This window comes from Aedes albopictus, chromosome 1 (genome assembly GCF_035046485.1).
Source record: "Aedes albopictus strain Foshan chromosome 1, AalbF5, whole genome shotgun sequence".
Classification (NCBI taxonomy): Eukaryota; Metazoa; Arthropoda; class Insecta; order Diptera; family Culicidae; genus Aedes; species Aedes albopictus.
In genome coordinates this window covers 253,539,542-253,566,945 of record NC_085136.1, presented here as the reverse complement: position 1 = coordinate 253,566,945, position 27,404 = coordinate 253,539,542, and the positions used below count along the sequence as shown (strand labels likewise).

At 38.8% G+C, this 27,404-nt stretch overlaps 1 protein-coding gene and 2 long non-coding RNA genes across 3 annotated transcripts in view; 1 reads left to right on the top strand and 2 right to left on the bottom strand.

The window, feature by feature from the left end:
* LOC134285574 (tachykinin-like peptides receptor 86C) overlaps positions 1-27,404 on the bottom strand; it is a 545,193-nt gene that overhangs the window by 86,033 nt on the left and 431,756 nt on the right. The window lies entirely within an intron of this gene.
* LOC134285571 (uncharacterized) lies at positions 4,053-6,123 on the bottom strand. Its single transcript, XR_009996477.1, has 2 exons — positions 5,676-6,123; positions 4,053-5,612 (listed from the first exon to the last, which is right to left on the bottom strand). It is a non-coding gene; the product is annotated as an uncharacterized LOC134285571 (long non-coding RNA).
* Positions 6,454-7,039, top strand: LOC134287306 (uncharacterized). The gene is made up of 2 exons (XR_009997208.1): positions 6,454-6,729; positions 6,795-7,039. It is a non-coding gene; the product is annotated as an uncharacterized LOC134287306 (long non-coding RNA).

Sequence of the window (27,404 nt, the reverse complement as noted above, 5' to 3'; positions counted from 1 at the left end):
AACTATGCAAGAATTCTTGAAGGAATCCTTGGACGGATTGCTGGAGGAATACCCGAAGAAGTTGCTGGAGGATTCCTTGGAAAAAAACTCCTGGAGGAATCTTTTGAGGAATTCCTGAAAGAATACCTTGAGAAAGTCCTGGAGGAATCCTTGGATGAATCCCTGGAGGAATCCTGAGAAGAATTCCTTGTGAAACCCTTGGAAGAAATACAGGATTCTTGGAACATTTTTTGGAGTAATCCTTGCAAGAATTCCCAGAAGAACCTATAGAAGAACTCCTGAAAGAATAACTAAAGAAATTCCTGAGGAATTCTTGGAAGAACTCCTAGAGGAATCCTTGCAAGAATCCCTGGGGGAATCCTTGGAGGAATTCCTGGAGGAATACCTTGAGAATGTCCTGGAGGAATCCTTGAATAAATTTCTTGACGAATCCGTCATGGAATTCGTGGAAAAATTCCAGGAGGAATCCTGGGAAGGATAACTGGAGGAGTCCTTACACTAATGCTTGGATGAATCCTCAGAGGAATTGCAGACGGAATCTTTGGAAGAATTAGTGGATGAATCCTGGGCAGAATTCCTGAAGATATCCTAGGAAGAAATACTGGATTCTTGTAACTATTTTTGAAGTAATCCTTGCAAGAATTCCTAGCAGATTCTATGGAAGAACTCCAGATGGAATCCTTGGGGGGATTCCTGCAGTAATCCTCTGATAAAATCCTGAAGGAATCCTTGGAAGAACTTCTGGAAGTATCCTTGGAAGAAATACTGCAGGAAGCTTTGAAAGAATTTCTGGGGTAATCCTTACTAGAATTCCTAGAGGAAACCATGGAAGAATTCCTGGATGAATCCTTGGAGGGATTCCTGGTGGAATACCTGGAGAAGTTCCTGGAGCAATCCTTAAAAAAACTCCTGGAAGAATCCTCTGAGGAATTCCTGAAGGAATACCTTGAGAAAGTCCTGGAGGAATCCTGTGGAGAATTCCTGGGCAAATCCTTGGAAGAAATACTGGATTCTTGGAACATTTTTTTTGGAGTAATCCTTACAAGAATTCCTAGAAGAATCTATAGACGAAGGCATCCTTGCGGGGATTTCTGAAGGAATACCTGAAGGAATTACTGAGGAATCCTTGAAAGAATCCCTGGAGAAATCCTTGGAGGGATTCCTGGAGGAATATCTTGAGAAAGTCCTGGAGGAATCCTTGAAAAAATTTCTTGAGGAATACGTCATGGATTTCGTGGAAAAATTCCTGGAGGAATCCTGGGAAGGATTACTGAAGAAGTCCTTACACTAATTCTTGGAGGAATTCCAGAAGGAACCTTAGAAAGAATTTGTGGAGGATTTCTGGGAAGAATTCTTGGAGAAATTCCTTAGGAAAATCCTGGAGAAATCCTTGGAAGAAATCCTGGAGGAATCCTAGGAAGAATTCCAGGAGAATTTTTTGGAAGAAATACTGGATTTTTGGAATTATTTTTGGAGTAATCCTTACAAGAATTCCTAAAAGAATCTATGGAAAAACTCCTGAAGGAATCTTTGGGAGGATTCCTGGAAGAAAACCTGAATAAATTCCTGGAGGAATCCTTGGAAGAAGTCCTGGAGAATCATTTGAGGACTTACTAGAGGAATACCTTGAGAAAGTCCGAAAGAAAACCTTGGAAAAAGTTCTAGAGGCATCCTTTTAGGAATTCCTAGAGGAGTCCTTGGATGATTTCCTTGAGGAGTCCGTCATATAATTCCTGGAGGAATCCTGGCAAGAATGTCTGAAGGAGTCCTTGCACTAATTCTTGGATGAATCCTTGGATGAAATCCAGATGGAATCTTTGGAAGATTTCCTGGAGGAATACCTTTATAAAGTCCTGAAGGAGTTCTTTGGGCGATTTCTGGAGGAATACCTTGAGAAAGTCCTGTAGGAATCCTTGCAAGAATTTCTGGAGTACTCCTTGCTAGATTTCCTAAAGGAATCTATAGGAGAATTCCTGGAGAAATCCTTGGAGGGATTCCTGGAGGAATACCTGAATAAATTCCATGAAGGAATCCTTGGAAAACTCCTGCAGGAATTCTTTGAGGAATTCCTGGATGAATACCTTGAGAAAGTCCTGGAGGAATCCTTGGATAAATTTCTTGAGGAATCTGTCATGGAATTTGTGGAAGAATTTCTGGAGTAATCCTTGCAAGAATTGCTGGAGGATTCCTTGGAGGGATTCCTGGAGGAATACCTGGAGAAGTTCCTGGAGGAATCCTTGGAAAAACTCCTGGAGGAATCCTTCGAGGAACTCCTGGAGGAATAGCTTGAGAATTTCCTGGAGAGTTCCTAGAAGATTATATGGAAGAACTCCTGAACGAATCATTGTTGGGAATTCCTGGAGGAATACTTTGAGAAAGTCCTGAAGGAATCCTTGGAAGAAAAACTAGAGGAATCCTTGAAAGAATTTCTGGAGTAATCCTTGCGAGAATTCATAGAGGAATTTATGGAAGAATTCCTGGAGGAATCCTTCGAGGGGGACCTGGGGAAGTTCCTAGAGGAATACCTTGAGAAAGTGCTTGAGAAAACCGTCATGGATTTCCTGGAGGAATTCGTGGAAGAGTTCCTGGAGGAATCGTGGAAAGAACTCCTGCAGGAGTCCATATAGGGCCCATATAGCCGAGGCGGTAAACGCACGGGTATTCAGCATGACCATGCTGAGGGTGACGGGTTCGATTCCCGGTCGGTCCAGGATCTTTTCGTAAAGGAAATTTCCTTGACTTCCTTGGGCATAGAGTATCTTCGTGCCTGCCACACGATATACACATGCAAAATGGTCATTGGCAGAGGGAGCTCTCAGTTAAAAACTGTGGAAGTGCTCATTGAACACTAAGCTGAGAAGCAGGCTTTGTCCCAGTGAGGACGTTACGCCAAGAAGAAGAAGAAGAAGGAGTCCTTGTACTAATTCTTGAATGAATCCTTGGAGGGATTCCAGAAGCAATCTTTGGAAGAATTCATGGAGGAATCCTGGGAAGAATTCCTGGAGGATTCCTGTGGAGGAATTTCTGGAGGAATCCTTGGAAGAAAAATGTTGAAGAAATTTTTGGAGGAATCCGTGATAAAATTCCTGAAGGAATCCTTGAAGAAATGCTTGGAATCCTTGTTATTTTTTTTCTTGAGTTATCCTTATAAAGCCCTAGAAATTTGTCTACGGAAACATATACTAAAAATCCCATAGGAATTAGTTTGGAAATATTGGAATCTCTCAAGGGGAACTTCCAAAAATCCCTCCATTAATTGCATGTGGAGTCCTTGGAGAAAAGAATTTCTTTAAAAAATCTTCGAAGGCAATCTTAAAGTATGTTTTGGAAGAATTGCAGAACAAATCCTCATAAGAAGCCAAATAACATATTGATTGCCAATTAGTCTTGTAGAGGTTTTCAGAGCCGCCATAAAACCTTGAACCTTTAATTCTGGTTTTAAGAACCTCTTCTAGTCTATTTGACTAAAAAATTCTACATGGGAAGTTTTCTGAATTTATCATAAATTTCAAAAGAACTCGTTGAAACCAAAATCACGATAAATCATTAAAAGGATCTCTGCAAAAATCCTCGGAAGAAACTACGCACAAAACCTTGAAAGCATTTCAAATGCCTTTTTACTGTATAGTTGTTTTTGTGGCTTAAGATTAATACAAATCGATGAATGTTTTCCAGCTAAACTAGTTATTGGAAAGAGCTTTCCACTACTCTGGCAGTTTTCAGTAATTCCTTGGAAATGGCCAAAACTATGGAAAAACCTACTGTGACGTCAATGTGTCCAAGAAATCTATAAATATTCTCAAGCACAATTTCATGAAGTTGTGCCCCCAAGGCCTGTCTCACATACGTAAACCCGTTGTCTTTTTTCTCTCGGAATGTTAGTCAAAATGTCTCCACATGTCTCGTGCAACATTTCCTCGAAAATTCATTATAAATCACCGAAGGTGGAATCGACAAATAACCCGACGCGCAGATTTGAAATATTTACAAAAAACAACTCATCCGAAGCACTAGACGCGGTCGATTTAGAACAGTTTTTGGCGTTTTAGTACATTGAAGCGCTAAACGCGACGTGGCGCGACGCTCCTCGGCGCGCTATTGTGGTCCAGCCTTAAGTCTCTGTGCTTATGTGCTGGAAACGATTCCCGACTAGCTCAAAATTTGAAACCGACGTCTCCGAGTTGGCGATCCAATGCGTAACCACTAGGCTGAATTGAGAACTAGGGATCGATTTTGCCGATAAAGAATTGTTATGACCACCACCGTCAAAACTTATTCTAAGAACTAAGACTAAAACCACAGACAAACAGAAGTAACACTCTTCAAAATGGCTCGGCACATACATTTAACGATCAATTCGAATTTTATTTGATTTCCGCGTTCCTTCCACCAGAGGCGCTAGCGTTCGATCGCTTTGACGTTTGTCAGTGTACACGTTGCTGAATGATGCAAACAACGACTACGGGCGATTTGTGTAGTAGTGTGCGTGTTAGACAAACGTCAAATCGAAATGTATCATGGCCGTCAGCGTCTAGCGCGGAACTACCAACAGGTGGCAGTGTGCGGGAAAATGTTTTTGATGAATTTCCTCTAAGAGTTACGTCTGTTTGTATGTACTAAAACTGAAGTGGCACGTCACAGTTGGTTGCCTTCCTGATGTGCGTTAGGATTGTCCAATACATACTAGCCTAGCACTGTTGCTTGTGGTATTCCATTGTTCGATGCTAGCTTACGGCCAATTAAAACGTTTCTGATGTGTATTGGAGAGTAATCTCTTGCAGAATTCTTATCACGCTTTACACGTTACAGTGCGAAGACGACGGCGGTAAACTTATCAAATCGTAGTTGTTTCGAACTTTTTCCCCAGCGTAGCGTTTACAATTTCTTCGTTTAGTGAATCAGGACCCTTTCAAAAACTGCAAATATGTTGAATCACCCTGTGGAAGTGTTAGCTGATGTAAGGCGCTCCACTATGCCTCAAAAACCTTTTTCTGCGCAATCCGAGGAACGGCAATTACCGTTCAAAAACTACAGGCCTAGCGTAACGGCTCGATCTTTCTGCGACGAACCTAGGGGCAAGACACTGGTGTGAAGTTCCCTTCAGAAACGTCTCTAATAGCGAGAAATCGGGCAACACTGCTCATTTTTTCCATAGCATCAAACAACACTTCGAGAGAAAAACAGTGCGATCCAGAGAAATTCTGAGCAACACTCTGGAAACAGAATAACTCTCGCTATATCTGTCTTTCCCCTAGCGAGAAACCAATACTTGCACTGTCTTCCGTTGAGCGTTTCCTTCTGGAGTTACAGCTTCCATGTTCTTTTCACATTGATGATGTGGCTTGCGCGTGTTGTCACCAATTCAGCTGTCTCCGATGATTGCCAGATGTTGCGATATCTAAAGCCAAGGGGACGCGTTATCCGTAGTCGACGTGAAGATTCTGCAAGCGAATCTTAGCACTTTTCGGTGGATTCATTTTCTAACAAATTATGTGGCGCGTATGATTTTCTTCTATTACACTCTTTTCGTCGCTGACTCACACCAAAACAGGCCTCACTTACGCAACATTACCAGATGTTGAGAGTTTCATCACATCCCACAGTTGATTAAGCTAGAAGAATGTCACTTGATAAATTTCTGAACCAATCATTCGCTAAGGCACCATATTACTCACAATTCTTCAATCTCAAAGCATACACACGGTGTTCTACTGCGACATGGCGTGGATTGGATTTACTTGTTCACTTATTTACCTCTGACTACGCACTGAATGTTCGCACAAGCAACTCAAGCCACGAGCTGACAGAGGGGATTTGAAAAGCGACGTGTTCTCCTCTGATTGGTCGTTAAACGATCCGCGCTCTACACACAAAAATAATTCGATTCGGCTGAGCTCGGAAAACACGATAAGAGACAATCCAAAACTGTTGCGCATGCTTGCAAGGGGAGAGGATGTTGAATCCGAAATCTGAATCTTATCTAACAGCGCAGGAAAAAAATGAAACGAAATGAAAGCCTAGAAGAAGCAGGCAATTTGCGGTTTAGAACTATTGCTGAATGGAAACCCCAGATGTTGCTGTTATCGCAGTTAACCACATCGAAACTAGACTAGGGTGCCTCTTACATGTGTGATACAAGCCAAGTTTTACTTTTGGTTGAACAACAGAGCGTGGGTCAGGTTACATATTTAATCAATTTTGAAAAAATAAACAACAAGTGGAATTAAATCACGTCACGGTTGGACCAGGGGGAATGACACTTCCTTTGCTAACCGGAAAAATCCGCCTTCATCCGTTGCTAACCGTCGTTAACCGTGTCTAAATGCTGCTCAGTTAGCAGCGGTTAGCGATGGTTAGCAACCGGATAAATGCGGATTTTTCCGGTTAGTAAAGGAAGTGTCATTCCCCTTTGGATGGACTAGAAATTCATTTTGTTTATTTCCAATATCTGAGTTTACATAAAGAATCGTTGAAATCAGATGTTTTGAAGCGGATAACGAGACTTCCGCCTCGAACTGCACCACCACCCTAATGCCCCCACTACTGCAGTTGTGACTCACCACAAACCAACAAAAAGTTGCCCACACAGCCTTATCAGTCGAAAACCAACTGCTGCCGCCAATAGCAGCGGGTATCAGTTGTGGCAACGGCGTTCCTGACTACAGTCACAGTGAAAACGATCGAAACATTCCCAGCGTGGAAGAGAATTTCGGTGCTGTGAGTGAGAATGTGTGTCTATTTTGGTCGACCCCGTGTTTCGGTGGTTTGAACTCTTTTTTTTGTTTGTCTTTCAGACTACAGCTCTCATCGCGGCATTCGGCGCGGTATAACGGCCGGACGGGTATAACGGCCAATTAACGATCGGGAGATGTTGGCACGCAGCGACGTGAAGCGAACGCCAGATAAAGAATAATGTACTTTTTATTACGCCGTGGTGAACATGCTTCCACATAGTGTTACAGATCAAATTAATAATTGTGACAGTGCAGGGCCATAGTAATAAAACACACAGAGGAAATAAAAAAAAGTTTTCGGAAAAGTTTTTGCAAATTTCTTCATCTGCCAGAGAAAAATATGAGTAAATGCATTCGTTAGAGGTGTAATAGTTTTCGATCAATAAACCGTCTCCGTTGCTTCTCAGTTCGTGTGTTCTTTGTACCATTTCGATGTTCGCCGAAGTGCTTCTTCCACTCAGTGGCGTAGCACGGGGTGTGCGTAGGATGCGGTCCTCACCGGGCCTCCGAATTCAGGAGACCTCCAAATCAGGGAAGATTTCTTACGGTAAATTGAATATAATTCATTTGGGTGGGTTAGGGGCATAATGGACACCCTTAGCAAATGTAAAGGTACAAAAAAAAAAAAAACGTTAGGCCATATGCGTGCATGCCTTCATTTAGGCGCATGTAAAATGTACGCATATCGCCTCCAATTTAACATTTTATACAACATCGGCCCATATATCCGAGGCGGTAAACGCACGGGTATTCAGCATGACCATGCTGAGGGTGACGGGTACGATTCCCGGTCGGTCCAGAATCTTTTCATAAAGGAAATTTCCTTGACTTCCTTGGGCATAGAGTATCTTCGTGCCTGCCACACGATATACATATGCAAAATGGTCATTGGCAGCGGAAGCTCCCAGTTAACAACTGTGGAAGTGCTCATAGAACACTAAGCTGAGAAGCAGGCTTTGTCCCAGTGAGGACGTTACGCCAAGAAGAGAGAGAGTTATACAGAAATAGATATTGTTCAAATCTTCAAAAAATATTTTAACCCTAGAGGAGTTAACTGTTTGCGAGTACCCATAGGATTAAGACAATTTATTAAGGGTATGCGGTATGGGATTTTTTCAAGGCGAAACGAAACGAAACGAAATATAAAATTTCTGATATGATGCGGTACGAAACGAAACGAAATTCAAAAATGCTTCGTGAGATCGATACGAAATCCGATTTCACTCAGTATTTTACGAAACGAAACGAAATTTTCGAAAAAGTTCCGCGGAATTTTGCTATTACATCAATTTTGTGCGAATTGATACTGCGTGTTTGCGGTGACGCGAACTACATTTCCATAAAGACTCTCATACCCTAGCTTCTTTTGCTACCAGTGCCATTTATATTTTTTTTCAATTTATCGTGACCTACATACATTGAAAATTTGAATAATTACACCAATAACCTAATAAGATTGCTCCGATGACGTTACATAATTGCGACTATGCTATAAGATGATCTAATGCCGATTGAAACCTGAAGTAATGATATAAAAGCATCAGCCAGGCCAGATTGTTTACCAATCAAGCTTTGTTGAATAGCGTACCTCCTGGAGAAAGCCTAAAATCTAAACCAACAAATTAATAGATGATTGAATGTATCAGAAAATACCCAGTAAAACTCATATAGAAATGGGAAGGAATACTTAAGAATTTTATGCGCATTCATTAAATATGAAGGCATGGACAAACTTGAAGTTCGAAAAATAAAACACAATCCTCACGAGGTATTAGGCCAAAAATTCTACCAGATAGATCTGGACTATGGCGGACATAGTGTGAGGGTTAAAGTGCATTCCCTTTTCGCCGAGGACCAGGGATCAAATACCACTCCCAAAAGACTTGTAAAATGTGAGTTCTACCTTCGGGTCTGCCGATTCGAGACTGTGGGTCTCGAAATCAAATAACCTTGAGCGAAACATATTGTAACAACAGTTGAAGAAATAAAAAAAAAATCGGAACTTATGTATTTGAAAAAAAATAAATCTCACCTCTCAGCCCAGAATATGTTGGTGAATAATCTGATGAAATCCAACTAACAAACGTCTTTTTTGCTGAAATTTAGTATAAAAGTTGGCTGCGCACACAGCGCTGGTAGAGTTTGTCATGCTCGTCTGACCTTTTGGCATTTTCAATTTACTCCTGAAATCCGTAAAAAAATATCGGTATGAACCCCAACGATCACATACTTTCGGCTTGAAATATTTCAAGAATTCCGCTATGAATTATTACATCGATATCTTCACCTGAACATATTTTAGAAATTTAACAATTGAAAAAACATAATTTAGGATTTCACTAAACTTAAATTCATCCATATATCGCCAAAGTAATCTTTAAAGTGTCTCCAAACTTTCTCATTTAAGTAGAGCTCTATGAAAAACAAAAAGACGAACATGTGTAGAAGTTAAAAGAGAGCTTGTAATAGATGCTTCTACTTTATTTGGCGTCTCGAGGATTAATGACAATCATTGGATGACTCTATTCTGTTAACCAAAGCCTACTTTACAATTATAATAAATACAGTGCCTACTATAAACTCCTACAGCTCGGCCATCCTGACATTCACACCGACCCGATGTGCATTTTATTCATTGTTCATATCCCATAATTTCATATTTCCAGGATCAAAAACCCCTGTAAAGGGTAAATGAGTTAGCTGAATACCATCAACGTCACTCACAACGTATCGATTATTGGGAAGCGCCTTTTTTATAATATATGGACCTTTGAACTGTGCTTGTAACTTAGATAAACTTCCAGGTATAACATGATGCGGAATATAAACCAAATCACCCTCTTGATACTGTGTGGTAATTTTACATTTAGAATCGTATTTCTTTTTATTGTAAATTTGAACAGCTCTATTAATTGCTATTGCTTTTTCTCTAATTGCTATCAAATCTCTTCCAATGTCAGAACTCTTGTTAATGCCTTTTTCTACTATACTAATTGTTGTTTTCTTTTGATTTATTCCAAATAATAATTGTGAAGGTGTATTACCAATTGATCTACAAAAAGTATTGCTGATAAAATGTTCTGTATCAGATAAAATTGGACCGAAACCACGCGTAGGATTACTTTCCACAAGTTTAGCTATAACTGGGGTTAAAACTCTGTTAAACCGTTCTACTTGACCATTTGCTCTTGGACACGCTGTAGCTATTAATATATGTTTCACTTCATGTTCATTGTTAAATTCTTTGAAACTATTTGATGTAAAGCAACTTCCTCTATCTGAAATAATTTGATCAGGTATTGAATATGCATTAAAATAATGTTTGAGATGCTTGATCACCTCGCTTGTATTCGTAGTTTTACAAGGATAGAGTTTCAAAAATTTTGTGAATGCGTCCACAATAACGAATATGTATTTGTAATTACAATTCCGAAGAGTTATTGGCTCATAATGATCTACATGTATTGTGTGAAATGGTTTGTCTCCTTTATCAATTATATTCAAATGGCCATCTTTTTTAAATTCTTTTTTGAATAAACAATACACTTCAAACAATTGTTTATATATTTCTTTATTTGTTCTTTCATGTTCGGGAACCAATAAGATTTATTAATAAGATCGTTTACTTTTTCTACACCAAAATGTCCGAAATCATCGTGATACATTTTAAGAATTTGTATTACCATGTTTTGAGGAACATAGAACAACAACTTATTATCTTTACATTTTTTATATACTACTCCATCTCGCAGTTCGAAATTTCTATCTTCTCTATTCTCTAACTGAACTCTTATTTCTTCAATTTTGGAGTCTAACATCTGACTAGCCAATAAAGCTCTTTCGAAACTATTATTTTCACTTCCTATTGCGCAGATAATTGGTAAACGAGACAATGCATCTACATGCTTCATATTTGATGAACTACGATGTATGATATCATAGTCATATTCAGATCGAAAAAGTTCCCAACGAGCAATTTTCGCATTGATGTCCTTTTTATTCAACGTTTCTTTCAATGCAATACAGTCAGTGACTATTGTAAATTTAATACCCTGTAAATGGATATGAAATCTCTTTATACTAGTCACTACTGCCAAGGTTTCAAGTTCAAATGAATGTAATTTTGCTTCGTGAGAGTCGGTCCTTTTACTATAATACATAACCGGATGTAGAACTCCGTCTGACTGTTCTTGCATTAGGACACCTCCAAACCCAAGAGAACTAGCATCTGTGTGAAGTTCAGTTTTAGCAAATGGGGAATAGATTTTCAAAACGGGCTCTGCTGTAAGTTTTTCACGAAGAATTTCAAATGCAATAATTTCTTTTTCACAAAACCTAAAATCTTTCTTATCTTTTTTAATTAAATCATAAAGAGGTTTTGCAGTTATTGAAAAATTTGGAATGAATTTCCTGAAATAACTCGCCAGTCCAATAAATTTATGAACATCGTGAACATTCTTAGGAATCGGAAATTTTTGGATGCATTCTATATGTTTTTCACTTGGACTGATACCTTCAGAATTCACATTATACCCTAAATATTCTACTTTACATTTCAAAAATTTGCATTTTGCTAATTGTAATTGCAAATGATTCTCAACTAAAATTTCAAAAAACTTGTTTAAGAATTCTAAAATTTTCCTCAATCGTTTCAGTTGCCAAAATAATGTCATCAATGTAAATTCTTAAAACCCCCTTATCTATTAGATCTTTGAAAATTGTGTTAATGAAACGCATAAATGCAGATGGAGCGTTACATAAACCAAATGGTACTCTCTTATATTCAAACTGACCCAAATGACAAACAAATGCGGTATATTTTTGAGAGTTTTCGTCTATCAAAAGATGATGATATCCGCTTTTAAGATCTAAGGTGCTAAAATACTTTTATTCCTCAAACTGTCCAAATGGTCTTCAATATGTGGAAGCGGATACCTGTCTTTGACTGTAATTTTGTTCAATTCCCTATAATCTACACACATTCTCCATGAATTGTCTTTCTTTTTCACTAATACTATTCTACTAGCGTACGGCGAATTACTTTCTTGTATAACTCCTTCTTGTAAAAGTTTATTAATTTGGGATTCTATTTCTAATTTTTGAGCATTTGACAAACGACGTGGAGAAAAATTAAAAGTATTATTATTCTGTAGTTCAATTTTCATGGTATACAAATTTTTGGGTTTTGTTGGTCTAGTTCTGTTTTTATACACATCATTAAAAAGAGTTTTGATTGCTGATATATCATTGAAACCAATATTTTCATCACCAATATCTTATTGATCCACATCAGTATTCATGAAAGTACTTTGGCTTACCTCCACATCATAAATATCCGGACGAAAATCATCATTTTGGCCAACCACGTTTAAAGGCATTGTATCCAAGATCGTGTCACCTTTAGTCTTCTTACCAAAAACTATCGCGTTACCGTCATATTCAGCCAACAAGTTATTTTTCCTGATGAAATCTTCCCCCAAAATGCACATCGGTTCCATGATTGTATCCTTCACTATTTTAAACTGCAATTTGTAAATGAAATTATTAATTACAATTTCTGTATCAAACACCCCTAAAATATCAATTCTAGAATTATTAAGGCCTGAAAAATTTTGCTTCGTAAATTTAGAAATTGTGATTGTATGTGGAACTACGCTACTTTTAATCAAGCAAATCGGACTACCAGTGTCAAAAAGTGTTGTGTATTCTTGATAAAAATTGTAAAATCTAACTAATACTTTGAAAAACGATTTTTCTAAAATAGTCCTACCTCTAACTAACTGCTTCTGCTTCCCTGTGCACTGGATCTGTTTCCACCGCCGAAATTGGGTTTGCTAGTCTTTCCATGCGGCATCCATTGGTTCGTCGGTAACTATCATCTTCCGCATGTGGTTGGTTGCCAAATTTTCCTACGTTATAACCGCCTTGATAATCGGATCCTCCAGAACTGTTGTTTTGATTGTTTCTTGAAAAAGGTATTCTTGCACTTTCTATGTATCTTTGCTGGTAATCACCATTTCTGTGAAATCGTCGTCTATCTTTCCGAAAGCACATTCTTGCAACATGTCCAATTTCTCCGCAATTGAAGCAGCTTCTCATTCCAACATTTGATTGAATTTGATCTTGAAAGGATTTTGGAAAATTTTCACGCTCCGAAACTTGCAACGCCAACCGCAAATGAGAGTTTGAAATGCCATTGATGATGTATTTAATTATTGTCGCATCTTTAAGGTTCACCATTCTTGCTTTGGCCACAATGTCATAAACAAATTTCTCGTAGGTTTCGTTTGATTGCTTCATTCTTCTGATCAAAAAGCTATGTATATCCACTTCATCGGTTCTTGATGGAAATGCCCGTACTAATCTTTGCTTGAATTCACTCCAACTACTGACATCTTCTTCTATTCCTTCAAACCAGATTCTCGGCACCGTTCCCAATCGCATTGTTGCATAGTGAAGCACAGTTCGTTCTTCCCATCCATACACGCTCTTCAAACCGTCGATTTTCTTCAGCCACCTATCTGCATTAATGTTTTCTGGGACGAATTCGGGAATCAGGCTACGGATATCCTCGGGGTGCAAAAACCTTTGAACGTTCCAAGTAACCATTCCGTCGACCGCCAATGATGAGTTTCTCCCGTAGCTTCCAACACCATCATCTCCAGCTGCAAAGCCTGCAACATTATCCTCTCCGCGACTACCAACAACCGTTGAATTGGTTTCGGCTCGCGTTCCAGTTACGTCTACACCAACATCCATAACTTCAACTTGTTTTGTAGTTCGTCCTTCGGTTTCATTCGAAACGCCTGTACCATCAGAAAAATTACCAGCTTCAGTTCGTCTTCTTGGGAAGTCGCGTAAGATCATCATCCCACTTCTGAATTGTAGAAGTTAAAAGAGAGCTTGTAATAGATGCTTCTACTTTATTTGGCGTCTCGAGGATTAATGACAATCATTGGATGACTCTATTCTGCTAACCAAAGCCTACTTTACAATTATAATAAATACAGTGCCTACTATAAACTCCTACACATGAAATTCAACGGATTTCTTATCAGTAAAAGAAATAAGAGTTTAACCGTGTATAACGCGTCGTCAAACAGATTTGATGTGCAACTCATTCAAGAGTTCCACTCGAAACATTTGTGTTATCGCAACCACTGTGCGGTGCGGCTGTTAGCCCAGTGTGTGAAGCATCCGGCTCATCCCTACGCACCGACACACTATATGCAGATTGATTGTGGATAGAACTGCTACAAAGGTACACACGCATTGTGTTATATACGTGTGTCTCTTCAGTAATTTGTGCAGTTGGTCATGTCAAATGAGTACGTAGTAAGTGCTCGCTATAATAAATTACTCTGTAGAATAGAGTGCAATTAGATTTGTAGCGCAGGTTAATAGTGGAATAGTTACACAGAAATGTAAGTAATTTGAGTCCTATTCTATGTAAGTTAAATAATTACGAAATATAATTGCAGCTTAGAAGCTGCCCAGTTTGGCAACTACCAGGACTGTGTTTTCCTCTAACTTGTGCCAACAATTTGCATAGTGTATCCCAAATTCTATATCATGCTATCCTAATGTTCTCCATTAATCAGCTAAAAATTTTGGTTGGGAATCTAAACTGAAGACAGAAACTAAACTCGTGTTTTTTGCATTTGGTTCAGCAGAAAATTTAACCAAAATATTAAGTATGGTTCCGCGGTGTCAGGCCATTCGGCCGAAGGTCATTAGGCCGAAGGCCATTCGGCCGAAGGTCATTAGGCCGAATGGTCATTAGGCCGAATGGTCATTAGGCCGAATGGTCATTAGGCCGAATGGTCATCAGGCCGAATGGTCATTGGGTCTTCTTCTTGCCGTTACGTCCCCATTGAGACAAAGCCTGCTTCTCAGCTTATTAACTGAGAGCTTCCTCTGCAAATGACCATTTTGCATGTGTGTATCGTGTGACAGGCACGAAGATACTTTATTGATGCTGAATCTACTGATATTTTACCCATGAATTTTTCCTTCTTTTAAATATAGGCTGTTCTTTCTAGTATCATTGCTGAAATAGTTTTTGGCGCTGAAACTGCTGATATTCAATTCATAAATTTTTCCTTCTTTAAAACATAGGCTATTCTTTCTAGTTCCATTGTTAAACTAGTTTTTGTCAAAAATTGTTGGAAAAGGTAAAAACAACGGCTAACTTTCAATTCGTCCTGATGACCATTCGGCCTAATGACCATTCGGCCTAATGACCATTCGGCCTAATGACCCTTCGGCCTAATGACCTTCGGCCTAATGGCCTTCGGCCTAATGACCTTCGGCCTAATGACCCAGCATCTGGTTCCGCATACCGCAAATGTTGAAAGCATACGTTTTAAGCAAGATCTTGATGGTAAGTCCAACATAAGAAGTATATTCGAGATTTTTTCCGTCTTTATTATAGAACCTGGAAGTAGTTTGTCTCTCGCTTTTCGAGATGGTTTTGTAAACACTTTTCTGTAACTTGTATGTTATTAGACATTCCGCGGAATTCCGTTTGATTTCGTCGAAATCTATTTTCAGGAGACGAAATTTTTAGAATTTGGCGAAACGAAACGGAATTCAAAAAATTTCGTCTAGCTGAATTCCGGGGAATTCCGCGGAATTTCGTTTCGAGGTGTATTTGGCGAAATAATTCGGTATACCGCATACCCTTACAATTTATTCAGGAAACATATAAAAAACATTTCAAAGCTAAGGGGCTGTCCATAAACCACGTGGTCATTTTTTTTTTGGGACTTTTCAACCCCCCCGTGGTCATTTGTCCATACAAAATTTTTATTTTGTCCATACAAAATGATCATTGGCCGAACCCCCCCCCCCCCACGACCACGTGGTTTATGGACAGCCCCTAATCAAATATACAAAGTTTACATTTCAGAAGTTCTTTTAGAAGATGTGAGATTGGATTCAGAACAAGACAAATTGGTGCGGGTAACCCACGAATACGCTCACAGAGGTATAAAGGAAAACAAGGCACAAATTCTACAGAGGTATTATTTTCCACAGCTGGGCAGGAAGGTAAGAACTCTAATTGACAGTTGTGATATCTGCAAAAGGAGTAAATATGACAAGAAACCGCCACAGCTTATTCAAAAGAGCGTTTTCGGCGAAAAACCTTTCGAAAGGGTTCACATAGATGTGTTTTTCATGAAAGGACTAAAATGGTTGACAATAGTAGATTCCTTTTCAAAATTCGCCAATATAATTCCATTAGAAACACGAACCATAGTGGAAAAAAAGCAGTAAGCGAACACATAAGAATATTCGGAAGACCACAAACTATTGTCAGCGATCAAGAGCCTTCTTTCACATCGATTGACTTTACAGGATTTCTGAACGACCTTGGAATTGCACTCCATCACGCTAGCAATTCTCAATCCAACGAAATTGTAGAACGGTTCCATTCGACACTAATCGAACTTTACAGGACCCTCAAAGCAAAATTTTCTAACAAACCTATAATTGAAATGATGAACCTTCTGACCGACATTTACAGCAACACAATACACTCAGCTACAAAAAGAAAACCTAGGGACATTATCTTCAATTCATCTAATTCGCCCAACGTACAAGAACTACAGGAAGCTACAGACAATTTTCAATCAGCAGTTAAATTACAGCTCCAGAAAAATAAACAAAGACACGAAGACAAACATGAAAACAAAAGGCAGCCTCCAAACCTAAAACCAAACGAAATTAAGTATGTTAAAAATACCCAACGACAAACAAAAGACAAGGACCCATATAAAACAGTTAAGATTTTAGCCGACAACTTATTGACATTCACGGACACAAATAACATTAAAATCCATAAAAATCAACTTAAAAACTAATACCCATTTTTTTTTTCTTCTTTACTTTTAGATTATTCATAAGCCACTATGCATTTGCCACAATCTACAGAGATGTAGCGAACGACAACGGAATAGTGGTGATAAAAATTGACACCGTAAGGGTGAAACTGGGTTACGAACGTATTGTCAAGAAGATTAGTTTAAATTCTATAGAAGCAAACCTTAATAGCATAGAAAAATTAGCACTATCATTTAGAACTAGAGATCATTTACACGAAACACTGATTAGGAAGATCGAAATTGCTAGAGGAAAGCTTAGAAGCCTGCAGCCACATGGACAAAAAAGAGGACTGATTAACGCACTAGGAACAGTAGTAAAGTACATAGCAGGAAACCCCGATCAAGAAGATTTTGAAATCATACAGCAAAGTTTAGGAACCCTTCAAACTCAACAGAACAAAATAATCACGAATCAGGCTAAACAAATTAAAATAAATACCAGTTTCCAAAATCGGATAAACAATGTAACAGATGCTCTAAGGAAAATTAGTTCTCAAATTTCGTTAATAAACAGCACACTTAGAGAGGACACTATATTAGAACATATCGACCTTATATTCAATACAGATTTGTTAATTCATGCCCTTGAAGATATAGAAGAACAGATAGAATTTGCCAAACAGAACCTCTTGAATAAAAATATCCTTTCTTTAGAAGATAAAAAGTACATTTTCGAAAGATTAGTTCATCAAAATTTGAATTTGAAGTTTTTAGATGAAATATTTCAGTTTAGCACAGGGAGTATTACCATTAGCAAAGACAATATCATCATCCTGGTGAAGATCCCGATACTGGATAGCAGTCCCTACAACCTACTCAACCTTCAGACAGTCAGCATCAACCAATCGCGAATCAGTACAGACATCCAGCTGGTAGCCAAACGACAAAACCGCATCATACCACTACGAGAAAGATGCAAAATTTGTGACGAAGCAACACCATTAGAAGACGAGTGCATCTACAGAATCTTGACGCATCAAAAGCCAAGATGTACAATAGGAAAGGCAGAACAAAGGATTAGCATAAAGGAGATCATAAGAGGTATAATATTTATAGACACAAATACCAACTTAGAAGTTTTCAGCTCTTGCGGCGACTCTAGAGTGTTATCAGAACCAACAGTCATTGAAACGGAGAACTGTACCGTAACCGTTCTAAACCATACCTTCCATAGAGAGGAACAATTTGCGCCCAGAGAAGAGTACCTTGTGCCAACCTACAACAAAAAGCCGGAAAAAGCCAACCATTTATACGAGGATGTTGAAGACATTCACATCGATAATCTGGAATACCTGAAGGAAATCCACCTTACAACCCAGATGTATCACAGAACCACCGTCATTGGAGGTACATTAATCATCATAATCATAATTACCGCAAGTCTTATCTTCGTAGCAAGCAACATCAGAAAGAAGAAATTTAAACAAGCCACGGACTTTACCGGAGAACTTCAAGACGACTCTCAGAACGCTGAAGAAGGAACAGTCGAAGGCAAACCAAAATCAATTCGCTTCATCGAGCTCCCGCCAGACAGCTCTCCAAAATGTCAACCGAGGACGGTCAAAAATCTAAGAGGGGAGGAGTTATGGAACACCCTAGCTAGTAGAGTCACCGTAGCACCGTAGCAACAGCATAGAAGAGTATCGCGGACGAACGACGGATCGATCGATATTTGTTTTTGTTTATTAGGCAGGTTTAGTCTTTAAGTAGGCAAGTGATAGGAATTTCTGATTCAGTTTTTGTTGTATCGTTGAACTTTCGTGTAATTAAATGTTTAGAGTTGAATAAAGTTTTTTTATCAAACCGCGATAAATCACGGCACCGCTTCCATATGTTCATAGCCATCGCTAGAACCAGAAACGAATTGCAAAAGTTCGTTTCCCTTCCTTCCAACTTTCACAGCACAGTGTGTATAACGCCAACAAGTTATACAACCAAAGCGAACTGTGCCGCTTGTCCTTTATAGTAATCACCACACAATCTATCACCTTACGAACACTATAAAATATCCCCTATCCATGGATCGCATCACCGACCCAACGGTGACTCCCAGATCTCCTATCCTTGCCGACGCCGTCAAACAAATATCCAAGTCCGTGCTGGTTGTGGGGATGCAGAGGTGATCTCGGTCTTTAGTAGCAACAACTAGCACACTCTTACATTCCTTTCCCTTTCTAACTGACTATAAGGACGTGGCCGGCGCCGTTGTTGATCAAAAATGCATGAGCTGCTTAAATTGCACTTTGAGAGTAAGTGGAGTATCCCAGCCCATATTCATTTGGATCTCAGTGCAATTGGTACCAGCTCAGATCAATCACGGAGGAGCAACCATTGACATGTATAATCAGATTTGATCGTTTTGATCGATCGTTTGTTTGACCGTATACCTGTAACGGTGACGACTAATATAGCATACTAGCATCATGCACCTTCTATAAAGCTTTCAATGCACCATCATGACGTCCACATAATCACCTAGGTATCCTCGCATTGTGCAGATCTTATGCAATGTCTTTTAATCAATTAGGTATCTAATACATCATACTGATATGCACCATCTTTAAATGTCATGCACCATCAAAGCTTTTCAAGCCCCATTTCAGCGTTTATCACCTAGGTTTATCATCTAGGCATCTTTTGCATCATTATGGCGTAAGAATCCTTTAAAATACTTTTTTTTTCTGTATTCTATGCACCATTTTTGCAATTCGTGCATTCATAAGCGCTGAATAATGGTGACAACTAATGCATCACCTAATATCATGCGCCTTCTTCAAGCCTTTCCATATGCCATTTTGGCATTTACTATATCATCTAAGCATCTTATGCACCATTATGATGTGGTCCACATTGAGTTTCCTGCACCATTTTTGCAATTCGTGCACCTTCATATAGAATATGTTGAGTATAACAGAATCATAGTAAGGATGTACCATATAGACATCATACAGCTCATTTGCATTCCATGCACAATCATGCATGATCTTCACAGAAACATTTAAGCACCATCACACGCGTCTTCTAATCATTCAATTCACATTTGAATTAAAAAAAACCATTGCACATTTTTTGCAATTCTTGCACCTTGGATCTAACCACGCAATGTTGAGAATCAATGATGGCAATGAATGCACTTCTGACACTTACAATTTGTTAGTATACCATGCACAACCATGATGTTCTCAGAAACATCTAGACATCCATGCTGATCTCACGCACCATATTTATGCCCCCCTTAAGCAGAAATGGCAATATATCTAAAACTGATGCTTTATCCCATCTATGGTCCACTGCAAATTGTTGTTCCTAAAGTAAGTGAAGTGTTGCATGCGAACTTTGCCTTTAGAGGGGCGACTATGGAAGCTTTGAAACGTTTTTCGAAAACGTTTCACAATTTGCCTCTTCAAAACAAACGGGACAATATGCCCCATCAAAAGAAAAACGTCCAACTCCGTGATAAAACCGTTCCAGGGGATAATTTCACCACATGCTTATCCTAGGAGAGTGTTTTAACAAGTGTTAAACTGCACAAAAGTTGCAAAATAACACAAGCGAGCAGAACTAGCTTAGTTTACAATGAAGTCAGCTTACTAGAGGTAAAATATTAAGGCAAAAGCCTCGATCTCAGACTTTTTGATATTTTTATTGCTTTTCTGTACCATTCAACTAACGGACCAGCTTAATGGTAATTACTCTCTAATATTTATTTATGATTTCTATTCGAACACGCATGCGAAAAGCGCTTCAATCGCTAGAAAATGAAGGGAAGCGTTTTGCCCAGGTGGGGCACATTATACCCTTTTACCCTACAAATGCTGAGAGCAAAGATACACACCAGTAAGCAGCCGTGAAAAATATTCTACTTATCAATTGTTGCAAAGTAACAGCGGCTCCTAACTGCGTTCATTCTTGCTGGGGCAATCTCCATATCACTCAAGTTTTGTTGAATAATTTTATGACCGCACAAGAAAGGCACCATCGCCGATGGGTGGAACAATGAGGGGATTTTTGTGGCATTTTTATCACTGCGAAAATGGCTAAAATATTAACGACACATAATAAAGTGATTATTCTTTATAAATAATTCCACAAGTCCCAGTGAAGAAACAGGGGTGCAAGCAGTAATAAATAACAAAAGTTCCATAAACAAATAAAAAAACCCAGATTTATCCACCTAGTGGTGATAGTGCCTTTCTCGTCGAATATGTACTCATGATCTTTCCGTCGACGCAATCAATCTTGCCTTAGAGTCAGTGATCAGCCCCAAATCTCTGTGCTTTGGTAATGGACGAGAAGAGGGAAATGCTCATAACAGCGATCTGGGACTGTACCACCTACGAATTTCTGAATCATGAGAATTCTTTATTTAGAAAATCAAGAATTTTATTAAGGTCATCATCGAATTGGGGCACTTATTCCGACGTTATATTCAACGTATGGGCAGAGCTGAAAGTATCAGTCCTTTCGGTTGACTGCGTGACCACCTTCACTGGAGGATGATTCATACCAAGATGACAATAGGGTTAAACTTTTTTCACAGATCACTTTGACAAAGTTTTATCTGCACATTTTATACTATATTTTATTATCATTGGTTGCAAAATTCATGTTGAATTTGTAATGTAGTAATTTCAATTGCCAATGCTATATCACATTCAAATATCAACCACATTACAGAGCTCGCCCTCCAGCCGCATCAAAATTTTGCGTAGTAATTTTAGACGCAAATAAAGATTTAAAAGAATGTTCCGGGCTGATGCGCTTAAATTTTAATTTTTCCATACAACGTTGATCCATTCTACTGTAAATTTACGTCTCAGGAATCTAAAATGGTGTGATTTGATGAGATCGCTTTAGTTTTTTTAGGTTTTTGGTTCTTTTACACATATCTATCGCTTGCATTCATTAAGTACACTTTCGTAATTTCGCTAAAGCACCCAACGCTGCTTCTGCAACACCACCGGTAGCCTCTTATGTATTCTGAGTATATTTTGTTATTGCTTACGAGACCCCCGGAAATGATTCCGTAACACTACCGGTATATTCAAATGTGATCTGTAACTTCTGTGGACTGTGCCTATTTTCTTATCATCCATGCATCAGGTTACTGACAAAAAGCGATTTGATGTACCGCAAGCATGGGTTTGATTCACTTTTATGTATGTCCACTTCCAGTGGGATACCCTTAACCGGTTCCGGAAAATTAACATGGTTCATTTTTACATTTGACCAATTCCGGCGGGACACCTGAAACCGGTTGTGGAATACTATCGGTGATCTCTAACGTAATCTGAGCTGGTTTTCTTGAAAACCCTCATCAGCTTATCGAAAAAACCGCGGTTTGATGAAGCGCATGCATGGAGTTGGGTTCCCTTCTACATTTGACCACATCCAGAGGGACACCGGGAACCGATTCCGGGACACTACTAGTTTTCCCAAGCATTATCTGAGATATTTTTTCTTGGCAACCGTTCATCAGGATGTGTCGCGAATATTTTTTTGGTTCTCTTTTACATTCGGCTACTTTCAGCCAGATACGTCAAATCGACTCCGGAACACTATCAGTAGTTTCTAATGTGGGCATAGCTTATTTTCTTGCTGATCGTACAAGTTATCGAAAAGGCCATGATTTAATGTGTCGCATGTATGAATTAGGCCACTTCCGGCGGGACACCAGGAACCGGTTCCGGGATGCTACCGGTTCAGATATGATCTGAGACTATTTTCCTGCTTACCGTTCCTCAGGTTATAGAAAAAGCGCCGATTGGATGTGTCGCATGCATGGGTTTGGTTCACTCTTATATTTGACCACTTCCGGCGGGATACCCGGAACTAGTTCCGGAACTCTACTGGATCACATATTGTCTGCGACTATTTTCCTGTTTACCATTCAACAGGTTACAGAAAAAGCGGTGATTTGATGTGTCGCATGCATGGGTTTGTTTCACTTTTACATTTGGCCACTTACAGTGGGACACCCGGAACCGGTTCCGGTATGTTACCGATTTAGATATGTTTCGAGACTATTTTCCTGTCTACCGTTCATCAGGTTATACAAAAAGCTGCAATTTGATGTGTCGCATGCATGGGTTTGTTTCACTTTTATATTTGGCCACTGGCGGTGAGACACCCGGAACCGGTTCTGCAACACTACCTGTACAGATATAGTCTGCGACTATTTTCCTATTTATCGTTCATCAGGTTATAGAAAAAGCTGCGATTTTATGTGTCGCATGCATGGGTTATGTTCACTTTTATATTTGGTCACTTCCGGCGTGATACCCGGAACCGGTTCCGGAACACTACCGGATCAGATATGGTCTGAGACTATTTTCCTGTTTACCATTCATCAGGTTACAGAAAAAGCGGTGATTTGATGTGTCGCATGCATGGGTTTGTTTCACTTTTACATTTGGCCACTTCCGGCGGGACACCCAGAACCAGTTCCGGAACACTACCGGTTCAGATATAATCTGCGACTATTTTCCTGCTTACAGTTCGTCAGATAATTGAAAATGCCGTGGTTAGATGGGTCGCATGCATAGGTTTGTTGCAATTTCATATCTGGCCCCTTCCTGGGGTACCGGTCCGGAACACCTAAATGGCCAAAACTCCGGAACGGCTGGACCGATTCAAACCATTTTCAAAAGGAAACAATGGGACAATATTCCGCGTCGATTGAAAACAAAAGCGTTGAAATCGGATGATATTTACTATCCAAAAGAGAGGTGACATTTTTGTACATATACACACATACACACGCACACACATACATACACACACATACATACACACAGACATCATCTCAACTCGTCGAGCTGAGTCGATTGGTATAAAAGACTTGGCCCTCCGGGGGTTCTATCAAAATTTCATTTTGGGAGTGAACATATAGCCTTTCGGTACACCTTGGTGTACGAGAAAGGCAAAAATGCATAAACAAATCAAAAGTTTCCATAAATAATTGATTTTAGAGCAATTAAAAACGTCAAAAATGCAATGAATAATTCAACTGTTGCAATAAAAAAAGCTATTTTCCCACCAAATAACTTCGAATTTTCCATAAATAAGTCCGATTTTTCCATAATAAAATAAAAAATTCACAATAAAAATATAAAAGCCTGCGTAACTATGATTGCAATTAATCAAGCTTTTGATTTATTTATGCATTTTTTTATTTGTTTATGGTACTTTTGTTATTTATTACTGCTTACACCCCTGTTTCTTCACTGGAACTTTTCAAATTATTCATGGAAATTTTTGTATTTATTATGGAACGTTTAATTGTCTGCCCTACGAAAATAAGGCTGAACGTAAAAGGGATTCTGGGGTAATACGCACCAATAAGGGAAAATGCGTCAAAATTCGAATGAAGAGACATGGATTTATTGCCAATAACTTCATTTTTAAGGACATGAATTTTCGGCCCTTACAATAGTTTTCAAAAAAAAAAACGTAAGAGACTTACACACTTCCAAAAAAACATGTAATTTTCTGACATTTTACAGCATATGACAGCAAGCAAAATGACACAATATTATGTTCGATATTATTTTTACACTAGGCTAATTCAAGTAAATTTACTCTCCAACACATTAGCCTTGTAACTTTACAGGATGGTGCTTTTGTGACGTAAACATAACCTCATTTATTATTATTTTTTAATTCTTAATCACTTAACCTAATTTACAGCTCTTTTATCCACTAGGGCACTACGTGAGCGATTCCAATTGGCAGCTGCATTTACACTTATGTGCAGCGCCTAAATGTATTCTATTCTAATTCTACTATATCTAACTGGCAGCCTATGTGCTGCTGTCACTTTCTACCCTGTCCATGGTAGGATGATGAGTACGAGGATGTTGATGTGTGGCTGCTGTTCTTTTTACCAGTCTGATTGAGGGTCCATTATGAGTGGCCATTTCGCCGATATCCAATTGTCCGGGTCCATTAGAGCTATGAGAGCTTAGAAGAGGGTCAGGTGCCAGCCGCTCTCGGGGGAAAGAGCAACTGACAAAGTACCGGGGCTGGGATCGAACCCATGACCATCCGCTTATGATGCGAACGCGTGGACCACTACGCCACGGGCCCCGGCATAACCTCATTTACCTCATTTATGTCTATCTCTAACTAGTACAGCATCACCCTTCCTGTTCCTTTCAAAATAAAAATAAATGATGACAATGGATTCCGTTTCAACACACTTTATTCATGCTCTTGTCGATCAATAAATATTGACATCATAAAACTATCTTTAATCAATAATGATGATGAATAATTGGTACTATAGCCATAATTGGTACACTTACCCTATTACCAAAAACTGCCAAAACGTGCCCACAAGCTACCCGTTGAAGCCGGAATTTTTCCAAGCGATCCTATAGAGTTTTTTTCACGTATTTCTGTAGTTTTGATGTTCAACAGCATGAAAAGGGTAGAGTATGATGCAGAACATTTTTGTGGATATTCAAGCAGCCCTGTCGTCGTAAAATTCGAGCTTCTTAGTCGTTTGATGGTGGGGTGGGCGCTGCTACACAAAACCGTTGATAAGGGCGTCAGCGAGTGCAAATTCGATAGAAATGCTGCTAAAGACAATAATTACTATTTTAAGTGTATAGTATGGTGACAGGAAATATATAAAGCGATACAATATCTTAACTATATAGCAATTATTATAGTACTTTTTTATTATAATATTGGGTATAGGGTGGAAATGGTATACCTCAGTTCTTTGCTTACTAGAAGACAACAGTCGAACAATACGAAGGCGCATCATCAGTGGAAGTCGTGCCTACGAGTGACCTTGGAAGAAACTGCGTTCAAAAAATATGCCCCAAATGTACCATATACGGTGCTAATAATATTGGTGGAGCTACACGGACATGAGACTTGGACCATGCTCGAGGACGAGGAGGTCCTGCAACCACTTGGGATGTATGCGCAACAAGTGCTAAGAACGATCTTTGGCGGCATGCAGGAGAACGGTGTGTGGCGGCGAAAGATGAACCACGAGCTCGTTGCATTCTGAGAATGCCGTAAAAATGCGGCAAAATTAGTGTGCGCTACTGGCGCTACTGATTCGGTTGGTTCAAAAATCCATGGAATGCCGAGAGTACGATGGGCGGCTTGGGTGCTGACGGTGGATAGCTGCAACTGGGACATATGGTGTTATGGCGGCAAATTATACAGATTCGAGTATGAGCGCCCTCGCAAATAAGAAAAACAACTTGGGGAACTTACGTATTTTCGGCAGTTTTATTCTCTTCGTCTTAGGGTTTTTTGAAACCTGTTGAACTCAATGACGGCCTCGAATCCTTCCAAACCAAGCTGAGTTTCATGCCCAAATTTCAGGCAATTTGGCCGACAAATACGCCCATGATAAAGAGAACAAACTTGATAATAACCTTCGTCGCCTCATGTAAAGACTGCTTCAGAAATTATAAATACTCTTTGTTTATTGAATAAAATAAACTGTTCTGGTGATTTTCGCCAACTTCTTTCAGAGTACAACAAATTGTGCTCCTGTTTTTGTATGCCCTTCCAATTGACATGATATTTTGAAGAACAGTCGATTTCTCCAACAATGATCTTCATTCGCCCAATTTGCATTGGTGCAAAGGTGTTTTTGTAATGATTTCAACATAATTTATCACAAAATACGAAAAATTGTCTTACTTTTTAATATATTCGCTTTCATAATAAGTTGTCTATAGGAAATGCGTTCATCAAATCCTGGAAATATCAAATCGATAAAGACGTTTGCACAACATTTTTTTCTGACATAAAATATCTAATTTTTTAAGGTGCTACCATACAGTTTCTTATCTTTTCTGAACGCATTCAGTTTGAACTACTTTATTGTTTCAGCTCATTCGACCCTTCCGATGACAAAGCTTGTCATATCATAAAAACAAATGCAGTAAGCAGTAATTAAGACATTCGTTTGCTTAACGTTTGTTGCTACCCGTGTTGTTGAGAAATTTTAAATAAAATTGTTTTCATTGAGATAATTTGTAATGATGGTTCTTGATCAAATATTCCAGTGAAAATTTCTTTTACCAACCTATAAATATCGATACAGTAACTTTCATTGTGTTTGGAAATTGAATATTTTATTTATACGATTTTTTTTCTATTCCATTATGCTACATTTTTTGAACACTTTGTGCAACTTCACATTTTAATCATATAATTTACAGAGCCCTATTTTTTTACTTCTACAACAACATCAACAAAGTTGGTATTATTTGCTTCGTTAGAATGTTTACTATAGTAAGAGCTAGAAGAAACTTTTTTGATTATAAGGCTCAAATTGAAATGACAGTCAATCATTTGCGCATTTATAATTTCTGAAACAGTCTATAAGAAAACAGCTTCTGAGAAAATCGCCTTAGTGATTTTGAAAATTTTACTGCTCAGAAAAGGCGGTAAAATAGGATTTTTTTTTGTATTTTCAGAAAAATGCAGAGTGGCGCCTACTATATGGAACTTGGGTAATATGACGGGTTAACCCCCAAAACCACTCCCTTGGGTAAAAGTTCGCTGCCCTGGTTTAGGTATGCAAGAAAAAAAAAGTTTTTCTATTGTTTTGCTCTCAAATAATTGTATGAACTTTTGTGAAATGGATTTTTTTCTTGCTCTCTGTCTAATATTAGAGAATTGCCTATGTGATTTTAGATGATTTGCGTCCTTTCAAATATCAGCAAAATTAACTTTGTCAATATTGCATTTTTTCACTTATAGACGCGAAAAAAAGTCTCATTTATGATATTAAAATGTACTCTGA